We start from the raw sequence: 13,755 nt of genomic DNA, 5'->3' as shown, positions 1-13,755 counted from the left end.
GGAGTAACTACTCGTTCTCGATTAGCTAATTTTTGTGAGCATTACTCCTTTGTCTCTTCTATTGAGCCTTTCAGGGTAGAAGAGGCCTTGCTAGATCCGGACTGGGTGTTGGCCATGCAGGAGGAGCTAAACAACTTCAAGCGTAATGAAGTTTGGACACTGGTGCCTCGTCCCAAGCAAAACGTTGTGGGAACCAAGTGGGTGTTCCGCAACAAACAGGACGAGCACGGGGTGGTGACAAGGAACAAGGCTCGACTTGTGGCAAAAGGTTATGCCCAAGTCGCAGGTTTGGATTTTGAGGAGACTTTTGCTCCTGTGGCTAGGCTAGAATCAATTCGTATCTTGCTAGCATATGCCGCTCACCATTCCTTCAGGTTGTTCCAAATGGATGTGAAGAGCGCTTTCCTCAACGGGCCGATCAAGGAGGAGGTGTACGTGGAGCAACCCCCTGGCTTCGAGGATGAACGGTACCCCGACCACGTGTGTAAGCTCTCTAAGGCGCTCTATGGACTTAAGCAAGCCCCAAGAGCATGGTATGAATGCCTTAGAGACTTTTTAATTGCTAATGCTTTCAAGGTTGGGAAAGCCGATCCAACTCTTTTTACTAAGACTTGCAATGGTGATCTTTTTGTGTGCCAAATTTATGTCGATGACATAATATTTGGTTCTACTAACCAAAAGTCTTGTGAAGAGTTTAGCAGGGTGATGACTCAGAAATTCGAGATGTCGATGATGGGCGAGTTAAGCTATTTCCTTGGGTTCCAAGTGAGGCAACTCAAGGATGGGACCTTCATCTCTCAAACCAAGTACACGCAAGACTTGATCAAGCGGTTTGGGATGAAGGATGCCAAGCCCGCAAAGACTCCGATGGGAACCGACGGACACACCGACCTCAACAAAGGAGGTAAGTCCGTTGATCAAAAAGCATACCGGTCAATGATAGGGTCTTTACTTTATTTATGTGCTAGTAGACCGGACATTATGCTTAGCGTATGCATGTGTGCTAGATTTCAATCCGATCCTAAGGAGTGTCACTTAGTGGCGGTGAAGCGAATTCTTAGATATCTAGTCGCTACTCCTTGCTTCGGGATCTGGTATCCAAAGGGGTCTACCTTTGACTTAATTGGATATTCAGATTCCGACTATGCTGGATGTAAGGTCGATAGGAAGAGTACATCGGGGACGTGCCAATTCCTAGGAAGGTCCCTGGTGTCATGGAGTTCTAAGAAACAAACCTCTGTTGCCCTATCCACCGCTGAGGCCGAGTACGTTGCCGCAGGATAGTGTTGCGCGCAACTACTTTGGATGAGGCAAACCCTCCGGGACTTTGGCTACAACCTGAGCAAAGTCCCACTCCTATGTGACAATGAGAGTGCTATCCGAATAGCGGAAAATTTTGTTGAGCACAGCCGCACAAAGCACATTGACATCCGGCATCACTTTTTGAGAGACCACCAGCAAAAGGGAGATATCGAAGTGTTTCATGTTAGCACCGAGAACCAGCTAGCCGATATCTTCACTAAGCCTTTAGATGAGAAGACCTTTTGCAGGCTGCGTAGTGAGCTAAATGTCCTAGATTCGCGGAACATGGATTGATTTATAGCATGCATGTATTTATGCCTTTGATCATGTTCCATATGCATTTTGTTGCTTATTGATGGTGCTCAAGTTGTACAAGCACTCCCCGGACCTCACAAGTCCTTTTGCAAGTGATGCACATATTTAGGGGGAGATGTGTTACAACTTGACCCTTTGAGACTAACCATGTGCTTGAGTTTGCCTGATTTAGTCTCGAAGGAGAATTGAAAGGGAAAAGGTGAACTTGGACCATGCAAGACTTCCACTGCACTCCGATGAGAGGGTAACTTATTCCAAGTTCATCTCTATAATCTTATTGCCTTGGTACTCTTATTTGAAGATTTTGGTAAGGCAATGGGGTTAAAGGGCCAAGATTGATCCCGTTTTGGTGCTTGATGCCAAAGGGGGAGAAAATAAAGGCCAAAGCAATAGATGGATCAGCTACCACTTGAGAAATTTTGAAAATAGTAGAATAGAGCTTTTGGTTTGTCAAAACTCTTGTATTGTCTCTTTTGTCAAAAGTTGGCCTATTGTGGGGAGAAGTGTTGATTATGGGAAAAAGGGGGAGTTTTTGAAATTCTTGATCAAATTCTTTTGGAATACCTCTCTTTATGTCTCTACATGTGAATTTGACTTAGAGATAGAAATTTGAGTTTGATTTGCAAAAACAAACCAAGTGGTGGCAAAGAATGATCCATATATGCCAAATATGAATCAAAACAATTTTGAGTGTTCATTTGCTTTGATATTGCACTTTTTCTAGTTGCTTTATGTTGTGTTGGCATAAATCACCAAAAAGGGGGAGATTGAAAGGGAAATGTGCCTTTGGGCCATTTCTAAGTATTTTGGTGATTGAGTGCCAACACAAGTGCTTAAATGTAAATCTATGCCCATGGATGGACAAAGTGCAAATCAAGAGTAAAGGTATGTTTCTAAGCCTTAGTACATTGTTTTGGAAACTAATGTATTGTGTCTAAGTGCTAGAAACAGGAAAAATCGAATTGGATATGACTTGGCTTGTACAGCCAAAGTCTGCTCTGTCTGGGTGCACCGGACTGTCCGGTGGTGCACCGGACAGTGTCCGGTGCGCCAGACAGACTCTGGCGAACTTGCTGCTCTCGGGACTTCGACGGCGCTGTACGGCTATAAATGACCGGACTGTCCGGTGGTGCACCGAACAGTCCGATGAGTCGTTCACAGGCGAACTCGTCGCTCTCGGGAAAAGATTAACGGCGTACGGCTATAATTCACCGGACTGTCCGGTGTGCACCGGACTGTCTGGTGAGCCAACGGTCGGCCGGGCCAACGGTCGGTTGCGCGATCCGCGCGCGACGCGTGGCCGAGCCAACGGCTAGAAGGGGCACCGGACTGTCCGGTGCGCCAATGGCTCTCAGGCGCCAACGGTCGGCTGCGCCACAGAAGGAAAGAAATCCGCACCGGACTGTCCGGTGCGCCAGGCGACAGAAGGCAAGAACTGCCTTCCTGGAATGTACTCAACGGCTCCTAGCTGCCTTGGGGCTATAAAAGGGACCCCTAGGCGCATGGAGGAGCACACCAAGCATTCTTACAACATTCCTAAGCACCAAGACATCGATTCCGCACATTTGTTTCATTGTGATAGCATATAGAGCTCTAGTTGAGTTGTGAACTCATTGGGTTGTGTTGCGAGCTCTTGTTGCGACTTGTGTGCGTGTTGACACTCTGATTTTTGTGTCTTGTGTGCGTTGCTAATCCCTCCCTTGCTCTGTGCTTCTTTGTGAACATCTTTTGTAAGGGCGAGAGGCTCCAAGTTGTGGAGATTCCTCGCAAACGGGATTAAGAAAAGCAAAGCAACACCGTGGTATTCAAGTTGGTCTTTGGACCGCTTGAGAGGGGTTGATTGCAACCCTCGTCCGTTGGGACGCCACAACGTGGAGTAGGCAAGCGTTGGTCTTGGCCGAACCACGGGATAACCACTGTGCCATCTCTGTGATTGATATCTGTGTGGTTGTTGTGTTGTGTTGAGACTCTTCTCTAGCCACTTGGCAATTACTGTGCTAACACTTAAACAAGTTTTTGGTGGCTATAAGTTTAAGTTTTACAGGATCACCTATTCACCCCCCCCTCTAGGTGCTCTCAACTGTTCACTGTCCGGTGCGCCATCTGCGCCTGCTCTGACTTCTGCGCGCGCTATCCGCGCACTGTAGCTCACTGTTCACCTTTTGCAGACGACCATTGGCGCTTGTTAGCCGTTACTTCGCTGGCACATCGGACAGTCCGGTGAATTATAGCGGAGTGGCTCCCCAAATTCCTGAAGGTGGCAAGTTCGGAGTGGGACTCCCTGGTGCACCGGACAGTCCGGTGCGCCAGACCAGGGCAGCCTTCGGTTGTCTTTTGCTCTTTTTATCTGAACCCTTTCTTGGACTTTTTATTGGTTTGTGATGAACCTTTGCACCTGTAGAACTCATAATCTAGAGCAAACTAGTTAGTCCAATAATTTGTGTTGGGCAATTCAACCACCAAAATTATTTAGGAAAAGGTTTGACCCTATTTCCCTTTCAATCTCCCCCTTTTTGGTGATTGATGCCAACACAAACCAAAGCAAATATAAAAGTGCAGAATTGAACTAGTTTGCATAAGGTGAGTGCAAAAGGTTGCTTTGATTTGAAACCAATATAATTATTTCAATAGATATGCATGGATTGTTTTCTTCTTATTTAAAATTTTGGACCACACTTGCATCATAAGTTTTGTTTTGCAAATTCTTTGTAAAATTCTTTTTCAAAAACTTTTGCAAATAATCAAAGGTACATGAATAAGACTGAAAGAAGCATTTTCAAGATTTGAAATTTTCTCCCCCTGTTTCAAATGCTTTTCCTTTGACTTAAACAAAACCCCCCCCTGAATGAAATTCTCCTCTTAGTGTTCAAGAGGGTTTTACAAATTTTGAAGATACTTTCTCCCCCTTTTTTGAATACAATAAGATATCAATTTGAAAACTTCATTTTTAGAATACGGTGGTGGTGCGGTCCTTTTGCTTTGGGCTCATACTTTCTCCCCCTTTGGCATGAATCGCCAAAAACGGATACTTGTGAGTGAAATACAAGCCCTTCATTACTTTCTCCCAATGGCAAATAAATATGAGTGAAGATTATACCAATGTGGAGAGCTTGCGGAATACCGGCAAAGAGGAATTAATACCGATGGAGTTGAGTGGAAGCGTCGTCTTTGCCGAATACTCCATTTCCCTTTCAATTCTATGACTAAGCATAAGAGTACACTTGAAAACATATTAGTCATAGACATAAAAGAGATATGATCAAAGGTATATAAATGAGCTATGTGTGCAAAATATCAATCAAAATTCCTAGAATCAAGAATGTTTAGCTCATGCCTAAGTTTGGTAAAGGTTTTCTCATCTAGTGGTTTGGTAAAGATATCGGCTAATTGTTCTTTGGTGCTAACATATGCAATCTCGATATCCCCCTTTGTTGGTGATCCCTCAAAAAGTGATACCGAATGGCTATGTGCTTAGTGCGGCTGTGCTCAACGGGATTGTCCGCCATGCGGATTGCACTCTCATTATCACATAGGAGAGGGACTTTGCTAAATTTGTAGCCATAGTCCCTAAGGGTTTGCCTCATCCAAAGCAATTGCACGCAACAATAGCCTAGGGATCTCCCCAAAAACTGACAAGTCCCTGATGTGCTCTTTCTATCAATTTTGCACCCTGCCCAATCAGCATCGGAATATCCTAATAAATCAAAAGAGGATCCCTTGGGGTACCAAAGTCCAAACTTAGGTGTATGAACTAAATATCTCAAGATTCTCTTCACGGCCCTAAGGTGAACTTCCTTAGGATCGGCTTGGAACCTTGCACACATGCACACAGAAAGCATAATATCCGGTCGAGATGCACATAAATAGAGTAGAGATCCTATTATCGACAGGTATACCTTTTGATCTACGGATTTACCTCCCATGTCAAGGTCAAGATGCCCATTAGTTCCCATGGGTGTCTTGATGGCCTTGGCATCCTTCATCCCAAACTTGGTAAGAATGTCTTGAATGTACTTCGTTTGGCTAATGATGGTGACCTCTTGGAGTTGCTTGACTTGAAATCCTAGAAAATACATCAACTCCCCCATCATTGACATCTCGAATTTTTGAACCATTATCCTACCAAACTCTTCACAAGTAGATTTGTTAGTAGACCCAAATATGATATCATCAACATAAATTTGGCATACAAACAAATCATTTGCAATTGTTTTAGTAAAGAGAGTAGGATCGGCTTTTCCGACTTTGAAGCCATTAGCGATAAGAAAATCTCTTAGGCATTCATACCATGCTCTTGGGGCTTGCTTGAGCCCATAAAGCGCCTTAGAGAGTTTATAAACATGGTTAGGGTACTCACTATATTCAAAGCCGGGAGGTTGCTCAACATAGATCTCTTCCTTGATTGGTCCATTGAGGAAGGCACTCTTCACGTCCATTTGATAGAGCTTAAAGCCATGGTAAGTAGCATAGGCAAGTAATATACGAATTAACTCAAGCCTAGCTACGGGTGCATAAGTTTCACCGAAATCCAAACCTTCGACTTGTGAATAACCCTTGGCCACAAGTCGTGCTTTGTTCCTTATCACCACACCATGCTCATCTTGCTTGTTGCGGAATACCCACTTGGTACCTATAACATTTTGATTAGGACGTGGAACTAAATGCCATACCTCATTCCTCGTGAAGTTGTTGAGTTCCTCTTGCATTGACAACACCCAATCCGAATCTCTTAGTGCATCCTCTACCCTGTATGGCTCAATAGAGGAAACAAAAGAGTAATGTTCACAAAAATGAGCAACATGAGATCTAGTTGTTACCCCCTTATGAATATCGCCGAGGATGGTGTTCACGGGGTGATCTCGTTGGATTGCTTGGTGGACTCTTGGGTGTGACGGTCTTGGACCCTCATCATCTTCCTTGTCTTGATCATTAGCATCTCCCCCTTGATCATTGTCCTCCTCTTGAGGTGGCTCCTCTTGATCTTCATTTTCATCATCTTGAGCTTGATCCTCATCTTGAGTTGGTGGAGATGCTTGCATTGAGGAAGATGGTTGATCTTGTGCTTGTGGAGGCTCTTCGGATTCCTTAGGACACACATCCCCAATGGATATGTTCCTTAGCGTGACGCACGGAGCCTCTTCATCATCTAGCTCATCAAGATCAACTTGCTCTACTTGAGAGCCATTAGTCTCATCAAACACAATGTCACAAGAAACTTCAACTAGTCCAGTGGACTTGTTAAAGACTCTATATGCCCTTGTGTTCGAATCATAACCAAGTAAAAAGCCTTCTACAGCCTTAGGAGCAAATTTATATTTTCTACCTCTTTTAACAAGAATAAAGCATTTGCTACCAAAGACTCTAAAATATGAAACATTAGGCTTTTTACCGGTAAGGAGTTCATAGGATGTCTTCTTGAGGATTCGGTGAAGGTAGAGACGGTTAATGGCGTAGCAAGCGGTGTTGATTGCTTCCGCCCAAAACCGGTCCGAAGTCTTGTACTCATCAAGCATGGTCCTCGCCATGTCAAGTAGAGTTCTATTCTTCCTCTTCACTACACCATTTTGTTGTGGTGTGTAGGGAGAAGAGAACTCATGCTTGATGCCCTCCTCCTCAAGGAAGCCTTCTATTTTAGAGTTCTTGAACTCCGTCCCATTGTCGCTTCTAATCTTTTTGATCCTTAAGTTGAACTCATTTTGAGCCCGTCTCAAGAATCCCTTTAAGGTATCTTGGGTTTGAGATTTTTCCTGCAAAAAGAACACCCAAGTGAAGCGAGAATAGTCATCCACAATTACAAGACAATACTTACTCTCGCCGATGCTTATGTAAGCGATCGGGCCGAATAAATCCATGTGGAGTAGCTCAAGCGGTCTATCGGTCGTCATGATGTTCTTGTGTGGATGATGGGCACCAACTTGCTTCCCTGCTTGACATGCGCCACAAATCCTGTCTTTCTCAAAATAAATATTTGTTAGTCCCAAAATGTGCTCTCCCTTTAGAAGCTTATGAAGATTCTTCATCCCAACGTGGGCTAGTCGGCGATGTCAGAGCCAACCCATGTTAGTCTTAGCAATTAAGCAAGTATCGAGTTCAGCTCTATTAAAATCAACTAAGTATAGCTGACCTTCTAATACTCCGTTAAATGCTATTGAATCATCACTTCTTCTAAAGACAGTAACACCTACATCCGTAAAAAGACAATTGTAGCCCATTTTGCATAATTGTGAAACAGAAAGCAAGTTATAATCTAAAGAATCTACAAGAAAAACATTGGAAATGGAATGGTCAGGAGATATAGCAATTTTACCAAGTCCTTTGACCAAACCTTGATTTCCATCCCCGAATGTAATAGCTCTTTGGGGATCTTGGTTTTTCTCATAGGAGGAGAACATTCTTTTCTCCCCAGTCATGTGGTTTGTGCACCCACTATCGATGATCCAACTTGAGCCCCCGGATGCATAAACCTACAAAACAAATTTAGGCCTTGTTCTTAGATACCCAAACGGTCTTGGGTCCTTTCACATTAGAAACAAGCACCTTGGGTACCCAAACACAAGTCTTGGAGCCCTTGTGTTTGCTCCCAACATATTTGACAACTATTTTGCCTGATTTGTTAGTTAAAACATATGATGCACCAAAAGTCTTAAATGAAATAATGGGCTCATTTGATGCAGTAGGAGGTTTCCTTTTAGGCAATTTAGCATGAGTGAATTGCCTAGAACTAGATGCCTCACTCTTATACATAAAAGCATGATGGGAGCCAGAGTGAGACTTCCTAGAATGAATTCTCCTAATTTTGTGTTCGGGATAACCGGTAGGGTATAAAATGTAACCCTCGTTATCCTAAACCATGTGAGCCTTGCCCTTAACAAAGTTGGACAATCTCTTAGGGGCACTAAGCTTGACATTGTCTCCCTGTTGGAAGCCAATGCCATCCTTAACGCCAGGGCGTCTCCCATTATAGAGCATGCTTCTAGCAAATTTAAAATTTTCATTTTCTAAGTCATGCTCATTAATTTTGGCACTAAGTTGAGCTATGTGATCATTTTGTTGTTTAATTAAAGCTAAGTGATCATGGATAGCATCAACATTAATGTCTCTACATCTAGTGCAAATAGAAATTTGATCAACACTAGAAGTAGAGGGTTTGCATGCATTTAATTCATCAATCTTAGCATGTAAAATAGCATTCTCATTTCTAAGATTGGAAATAGAAACATTGCAAACATTTAATTCCTTAGCCTTAGCAATTAATTTTTCATTCTCAATTTTAAGGCTAAAGAGAGATTCATTCAAATTGTCAATCTTAGCAATCAAATTGGCATTATCATTTTTTAAGACTAACAATTGAATCATCACAAACATCAGACTTCTCAACCTTAGCAATCAATTTGGCATTTTCATTTCTAAGGTTGGATATAATATCATGGCAAGTACTAAGCTCACTAGTCAATTTTTCATTTTTCTCTACCTCTTGAGCATAAGCATTTTTAACCTTAACATGTTTTTTGTTTTCCTTAATAAGGAAGTCCTCTTGGCTATCCAAGAGTTCATCATTCTCATGAATAGCACTAATTAATTCATTTAATTTTTCTTTTTGTTGCATGTTTAGGTTGGCAAAAAGTGTAAATAAATTATCCTCATCATCACTAGAGCTAGCTTCATCACTAGATGTTGCATACTTAGTGGAGGATCTTGTTTTTACCTTCTTATTATTGCCGTCCTTTGCCATGAGGCACTTGTGGCCGATGTTGGGGAAGAGGAGGCCTTTGTTGACGGCGATGTTGGCGGTGTCCTCGTCGGAGGAGGAGTCGGTGGAGCTCTCGTTGGAGTCCCACTCCCGACAAACATGGGCATCGTCGCCCTTCTTCTTGAAGTACCTCTTCTTCTCCTTTTTATTCCCCCTCTTGTCGTTATCCCTGTCACTATCACTGGATAAAGGACATTTAGCGATAAAATGACCGGGCTTACCACATTTGTAGCAAACCTTCTTGGAGCGGGGTTTGTAATCCTTCCCCCTCCTTTGCTTGAGGATTTGGCGGAAGCTCTTGATGATGAGCGCCATCTCCTCGTTGTCGAGCTTGGAGGCGTCGATAGGGAGTCTACTTGATGTAGACTCTTCTTTCTTTTCCTCCATCGCCTTGAATGCGACCGGTTGTACATCGGGTGTGGAGGAGGCGCCTTGCTCGATGATTTTCTTGGAGCCTTTGATCATCAATTCAAAGCTCACAAATTTTCCTATCACTTCCTCGGGAGACATTAGCTTATATCTAGGATCACCACGAATTAATTGTACTTGAGTAGGATTAAGAAAAACAAGTGATCTTAGAATAACCTTGACCATCTCATGGTCATCCCACTTTGTGCTCCCGAGGTTGCGCACTTGGTTCACCAAGGTCTTTAGCCGGTTGTACATGGCTTGCGGGTCCTCTCTTTGGTTGAGCATGAAGCGACCGAGCTCCTCCTTGATCGTTTCCCTCTTGGTGATCTTGGTCACCTCGTCTCCTTCGTGCACGGTCTTGAGCACGTCCCAAATCTCTGTGGCACTTTTCAACCCTTGCACCTTATTATACTCCTCTCGACTTAGAGAGGCGAGGAGTATAGTAGTGGCTTGGGAGTTGAAGTGCCGGATTTGGGCTACCTCATCCGAGTCATAGCCTTCATCCCCCATGGATGGTTCCTGCGCACCAAACTCAACAATGTCCCAAATACTAGCATGGAGTGAGGTTAGATGGTGCCTCATTTTATCACTCCACAAACAATAATCTTCACCGTAAAAAACCGGTGGTTTGCCTAGTGGGACGGAAAGTAAAGGGGTGCGTTTGGAAATGCGAGAATAGCGTAAGGGGATCTTACTAAACTTCTTGCGCTCATGGCGCTTAGAAGTTACGGACGGTGCGTCGGAGCCGGAGGTGGATGGCGACAAAGAGTCGGTCTCGTAGTAGACCACTTTCTTCATCTTCTTCTTCTTGTCGCCACTCCGATGCGACTTGACGCGTGGAGGGGATTCCTCCTTGTGCTTGGTGCCTGACTCCTTTGATGGAGCCTTCCCGTGGATTGTAGCGGGCTTCTCGCCGGTCACCATCTCCTTCTTGGCGTGATCTCCCGACATCACTTCGAGCGGTTAGGCTCTAATGAAGTACCGAGCTCTGATACCAATTGAAAGTCGCCTAGAGGGGGGTGAATAGGCAAATCTGAAATTTATAAAGTTTAAGCACAACTACAATCCGGGGTTAACGTTAGAAATAAAGTCGAGTCCGAAAGAGAGGGCGAAAAACAAATCATAAGCAAATAAGAGCGGATGACACGATGATTTGTTTTACCGAGGTTCGGTTCTTGCAAACCTACTCCCCGTTGAGGTGGTCACAAAGACCGGGTCTCTTTCAACCCTTTCCCTCTCTCAAACGGTCACCTAGACCGAGTGAGCTTTTCTGTTCAATCAAATGGGACACTTAGTCCACTACAAGGACCACCACAACTTGGTGTCTCTTGCTTTGATTACAATGATCTTGAGAACAAGAAAGGAGGAAGAAGAAAAGCGATCCAAGCGCAAGAGCTCAAATGAACACGGCAAACTTTCTCTTCTAGTCACTATTGCTTTGAGTGGAATTGGGACTTCGAGAGATTTTGATTCACTCTATTTATGCATTGTATTGAATGTGTTGGCTGAAAACTTGGATGCCTTGAAGTGTGGATGGTTGGGGGTATTTATAGCCCAACCACCAAAGTGGCCGTTGGGGAAGGCTGTCTGCGAAGGGCGCACCGGACAGTCCGGTGCGCCAGCCACGTCACCCAACCGTTAGGGTTCGACCGTTGGAGCTCTGACTTGTGGGGCCACCGGGCAGTCCGGTGGTGCACAGGACAATCACTGTTCACTGTCCGGTGCGCCATCTGCGCCTGCTCTGACTTCTGCGCGCACTGTCCGCGCACTGTAGCTCACTGTTCACCTTTTGCAGACGACCGTTGGCGCTTATTAGCCGTTACTCCGCTAGCACACCGGATAGTCCGGTGTTTCATCGGACAATCCGGTGAATTATAGCGGAGTGGCTCCCCAAATTCTCGAAGGTGGCAAGTTCGGAGTGGGACTCCCTGGTGTACCGGACAGTCCGGTGCGCCAGACCAGGACAGCCTTCGGTTGTCTTTTGCTCTTTTTATTTGAACCCTTTCTTGGATTTTTTATTGGTTTGTGATGAACCTTTGGCACCTGTAGAACTCATAATCTAGAGCAAACTAGTTAGTCCAATAATTTGTGTTGGGCAATTCAACCACCAAAATTATTTAGGAAAATGTTTGACCCTATTTCCCTTTCAAAGGGCGCGGGACCATGCTGTTCAAGTGCAAGAATGGCGAGCATCACTCCTTCATCGGCGTTTACTACATCCCGCTACTCACGACGAATATCGTGAGCCTCGGCCAGTTACAGGAGGCCGACTACGACGTCCACCTCCGGCGCGGTGGCATGGAGATTCCGGAGCCTGAGGGGCGACTGCTGGCGAGGATCCCACGTGCAGGCAACCAGCTGTATGTGCTCAACGTCAACGTGGCAGGCCGGTGTGCCTGGCAGCGCGCGGCGAAGAAAGTGTGGCGGTGGCATGCCAGGCTCGACCACATCAACATGCCGGCGCTGAGGAAGATGGCACGAGAGGAGCTCGTTCGTGGACTGCCATCCATCGAGCAGGTGGACCAACTCTGTGAGGCGTGTCTCGCCGGCAAGCAGCGACAGACGGCGTTCCTTGACCAGACACAGTGGCGGGCGGAGCGCGCACTGGAGCTGGTCCACAGGGACTTATGTGGACCCGTGACGCCGGCGACACCGAGCGGGAACACCTACTGTTGCCGGAGACTCAACCTCCTGTTGTCGGCGAGCTCCCGCTGCAGCCTTTCACAAACACACAGAACTCACACGAATAGAATGGACACACTCAGATTTTTGGTGCTGCGTAAAACTGCGCAACTTTTTTGACTCTGTTTCACTGAATAAAAAGGATTCAACAGAACGTGGCCAACGGCCACGCGAGAAGCTCGACACATCCCTCCACTTCGTGTGCCATCCCACACATCAAGGCATGACGACCACAACTACGCGCACCCAAGCGAACAAACGCGCTTGTCAGTGCTCCACTTGCGTACAGCCAACAGATGACCATGCGCCTAACCTGGGAATAAAAAAACAACCTTAAGTAAACTAACTAAGACCCATGCACAAAGATTATTTCAACCGCTGCAACTGAATAGCGGGAGAGGAGGCGGAGGAAACAGGGAGGAGAACAGATTGAACGAGGAGCAGAAACAGAGGACGCGACTGTCACACGTGGACTGGATCACGGGATCGGGCGGTTGTGATTGTATAACGGCAGAATGGACGGTAAGGAAAATTTCCGGGGAGGGAGGAGGAGGCGGTGGCGTATGCAAGGGTTGCGGCGGGGCATGGTCATGAACGTTAAAGTTGGACTGCATATTAGATTTCAAAGAAGTGTAAGGTGCTTTATATAAAAAATGACGCAGGACGACCGTTGAAACTGGTGCTTTTATATAGTAGAGATTATATATTTTCATTATACATCAAATAAAAGAATATATAAAAATTTAGCAACTTATTTTAAACTATATATCTAGCATTGGGTCTATAAAAAATAAAAATAAATAAATTAAGAACATAATTGTAATAGTGTAACAACATAGCATCGTATCATTAAGCCGTCTTAAAGCCACTTAATATCCCGTTTGGATGTAGATGTTGTATCACATAATTGGAATTAGAATCAGCTTTCCTAAATTCTGTTGTTTGGTTGCACATGAAATTGTGATTTGAAATCAAAGACTCAATTCCCCGGAATTAGACTATAACTAGAAACTCTCTCTTCCAAAACAAAGCCTCACCCCTCGGTTACGTGGAAATAGACCGTACAATTCCAAACTACAATTCAATGATATCCAAACAATATAATTGGAGTTACATGTTATTTCAATACTATCTCTGATTTGGTATTCAACCCAATTCAATTTCATTCACTCCAATATTAACATCCAAACGGAGCATTAGTCTTAAGCTAGCTGGCCCACGAGTGTCGAACTTTTTTTCAGCGCTACCTTCGTGCATGTGGACTAGGGGTGGGCGTTCGGGTTACCCGAAATTTT

The sequence above is a fragment of the Zea mays genome, chromosome 3 (assembly GCF_902167145.1).
Source record: "Zea mays cultivar B73 chromosome 3, Zm-B73-REFERENCE-NAM-5.0, whole genome shotgun sequence".
NCBI classification, from domain to species: domain Eukaryota; kingdom Viridiplantae; phylum Streptophyta; class Magnoliopsida; order Poales; family Poaceae; genus Zea; species Zea mays.
Note: the sequence above shows the minus strand (reverse complement) of the source record.